Below are 3,906 nucleotides of genomic sequence, written 5' to 3'. Positions count from 1 at the left end.
TGTGTGTGTGTGTGTCTGATTGTCTGGAAGGACTTTCCTGCGTTTCAAAAGTCTAAGCCCTGGTCAGGATGTAGTTATGGAGCGCTAATTTGAGAACCGTCTGATTGCGGGCTTTCTGTGGGCCTCTACCAAACACACACACTCACACACAGACACACACTCTTTATCAGTCATTAATCTATCAGGTGTCATTAACAGGGGAGGATGGGCTGATTGAAACCAGAGGGAGACAGAATGATGTCACACAAACACACTTCACTGCCAGAGTGCTCATGTGTCTCCATGTCTCCCTTTCATCCTCATCATCACACACACACACACACACACGTATATGTGACTGACATGTAGACAGACTAAAGTGCAAAAGTAGGCCTACAAGGGAAACACTTATTCATGCTGCTCCGCTCTCCTCCAACATCTGAGCCACAGCAAATGAGGAATGGTTATTGCCAACACCAGCTTCTATAAAAACGGATGAGTGGAGAGTCCAAGGAGAAAAGCTTAGACTTGAAAAGTTTGAATACAATAACAGGAAAGTTATTTTGTGTGAAGATAAATGTGTATATTTAATGAATGAGCCTGTGGAAAGAAGGACAGAGGGATTGTTTCTCCTGCTCCAGCCTGTCGCTATTTTAACCCCTATCCCGCAACGTACATGAACACACTATTACACTCTCCTTAATACACACGCTACAAGGCTATCTTTGGAGGACCAGCTATTGTTTAGCAGTGACAGTAATCCCTTAAAGAGGTGCTGTATTTCCAGGCTGAGAATGGATCTCTTTATTAACACTGACGGAGGCTCATTATCTATAAATACAGGCGGGAGCCACTAATAAATCATTTCTCATGGCCCTGATAGAGCACTAACCACAAGGCATTAAGGCATCGTGAATGCAAACCACACATTGGCAGGCGAGCTCTCTGCATGTGTGTGTTTGTGTGTGTGAGTTACAACACGCTTTGGCAGGCAGGATGATGGGGCTCGAACTGGGCTTTTGATTGAAATAGCATGTTGTCTTTTGAGTTCCCATTTCGGCAGCCTTTAAATTATAGTGTCTCTACGGGGCTGAAGAAAGTCTCCTGGAGTGGGAATAAAGTCAGAAAGCAGAAAAGGCCTTTCTATATATGTGAGGACAATGTGAATACGACTAAAGACATGTTGCATGTTGCTCGTCTGAAGAGTGACTTCAGTGGTGCAGTTGCTCCGGCTTACACATCAGTGTCAAAACCTTTAACATCGTGTATGTGGATTTTAATGTCCACAGGTGTTGTGTCACAGTGGATCACTGGTGATGACATTCAGTGGGATTGCAAGAGGCCTGGGTTTGTGTAACTGTTACTAGTTAAACTGTGTTGCACCATCAAAACTTCAGGAATGTATTTGCTTGTTTAAGACTTTTACGTCTAAACGTGTAAATAGGTTAAGACGTCTTAACTTTAAGTCCTTTGTTAATGTAGATATTACTTTATTTAATCTATATATGCATAAATGGAGAAATATGTGTTCCAGAGTTAGTAGTATTAAAGCAGTTTATAATAAATGGAAAATATAAGATTATGCTAATCTAGCTGCTGGAAATATAGCCAAGTCATTTAGCGAAACGTGACATAACTTTTTTTAATTTACATTATTTTTATAAAAATGAAATTTAAAGTCTTCCCTGTTTATTATTAACAGAACAAAAGTAAAAAACAGATAAATTGTTTATTATTTCTTACTGTTAACTGTAACTTAACGGTGTTGTTTATCAGACCACCAAATAATATTTTTTTTTCTAATTCAAATTTATTTAAAAGGTCCAGTGTGTACTTTTAGGAGGATTTATTGACAGAAATAACTATAATCGTCATGGTCATTTCCTAAACCTAACCAAACTACGTCTGTTTCACAATGTTACACGTTTATTGTTACCACAATGATGAATGTCACCTGACTATAACAAAAAAAGGTCACCTGACTTCATCCTGTCCTACATGTCCAAATACACTAACAGTGAGGGCAAAAAAACTCCAAAAGCCTTTTGTTTTTTGGGGATTTTTTTTGACTATTTGGAACAATGGGCATCCCATCAAAATGACAGGCTAACAGAGAAATAGCCTGAAAGCTAACATTTGCCAAATTCATGTTAGGTTACAAGGTGTGGAAATGTTACACTGGGAAAGTTAACTACAACTCTTGCATGTTTATCAAAAACTTGCCGGCAGACAGTTGTTGTGTCGGCCAGTGCCAACATAGTTACATCATAAAATTCACACACCTACACGTGCCCACCACATTCACTCATTGTGAGCATGAGACAAGGGCAGAGACACAATATGCACAGTGTCTATCTGGAATTAAGACTTTTGGCTCTTACAAACATAACAGACTGAAAACTATGAATGTTTACCTAATTATGCTGACTGCTATTAAATGGACTATCTATTAACTTCTATGTAATGGCCAGCAGGGGGCAGCTCCATTGGCTTCAATAAAACACTGATACCATGCACTCTAATGGAGAAAGGACCCGACTTCTCACTTGATATATTAGCTTAAATGGTTTCCTAATGAGTTTATGGTCACAATCGCTAGTTCCAAATCTTCTTCCATACAGCATGATATTAATTTAGTAAATTATGGTCCAATTTAGAGTCAAATTTTTGCCGTGGCTACCTTGTGATTCTCTCAGTGAGTTCGTCCAGCTCAACGCACAAAACTCTGCTGATGTTTTGCCTACATCTCACCTAAAGTTGTTTCAGAAACATACTTTAGTTTAGCTGTAACACAAGACGCAATTGTTTCCTGCTACAAACTTGTCGAAACTGTGCAGCCAGTGAAAGCAGCTCAACTCGCAGTACGTCACATCCGCTATAACACCAAACTCAAGGCTTCAAAACGACTCCCTCCACACCTCTCTCCCCCTGCAGCTGAATGTTAGTAATGCTCACCTCCACACATTTGGCATTTACTTAAAACATTATTGTATTATTAGACTTTTTGTAATTGTTATGTGAAATGCAACTCGGGCCAGAAGTAGGGCTGTCCCTGATCCCTTGATACCTGTGTCGCGGTGACCAAGGTACAGCTCCCATGTGATGGTCAGAAGTGTCAACCATAATCCACAGGACCTCTTTGACTCATCACACCAAACAGATGCATATACCTCCACTTAGTTGTAACGTTGGTGCAACCCGCTCCGATCGAAGGGACATCAAATGCAAAATTAACAGTTCTGATTCAAACTAAAGCATTAAAAAACTAATTTCCTAGTCCAATGTATGTATTGATGGACTGTATTATATATTTTGTTCATTGTGGTGGGGGAGAAGAGGGAAAATCTCAATAAACATATTGTTCAAAAAAAACCTCATTGCCCAAACTATGAACGTACATTATGACCAACTGTTCTTCGGCCAAAAAAGACATTTTTCATCTTTGTGACTGTTGGCTTAATAACATAAAATTCTTGCTAGATTAACAATATTTCCTCTATTGCCATTCTTTGCTCAGTTCATCCTGTCTACCCCAGCTAGAGTCTAACTCGAGCCAGGCCAGACCGGCCAAACTCTGACAGTTTAACCTTTCTCAGAGGTCACTCCTATTCTTACAGCAGCCAGTCCAGAACTGAAGCCTCCTGCTTCATTTCAGGCCAGCCCTGTATAACCAATCATACCTCTATCCAGGCCCATTTTGCAGAGATGAGGGATGAAAGGTCCGATTAGGGCCTGCTGGAAGTATTCAGCGTGTAGCCCCCGCCCCGCCCAGCCCATCACCCCAGTCGGCGGCCCCTTCTAACCAGCCCCTCTCCCCTCAACCCTGCACTCTCTGGGCTGTGATTGACATGTGAATTACAGTGTGTGGTGATGATAATAAGAGTGCTACCCGGGGCCAGGCCTGCGCCTTCCAGCCAGCAGCCAATC

Source organism: Morone saxatilis, unplaced genomic scaffold (assembly GCF_004916995.1).
Source record: "Morone saxatilis isolate NCDOM2014 unplaced genomic scaffold, NCSU_SB_2.0 Contig22, whole genome shotgun sequence".
In the NCBI taxonomy this organism is placed as follows: domain Eukaryota; kingdom Metazoa; phylum Chordata; class Actinopteri; family Moronidae; genus Morone; species Morone saxatilis.
Note: the sequence above shows the minus strand (reverse complement) of the source record.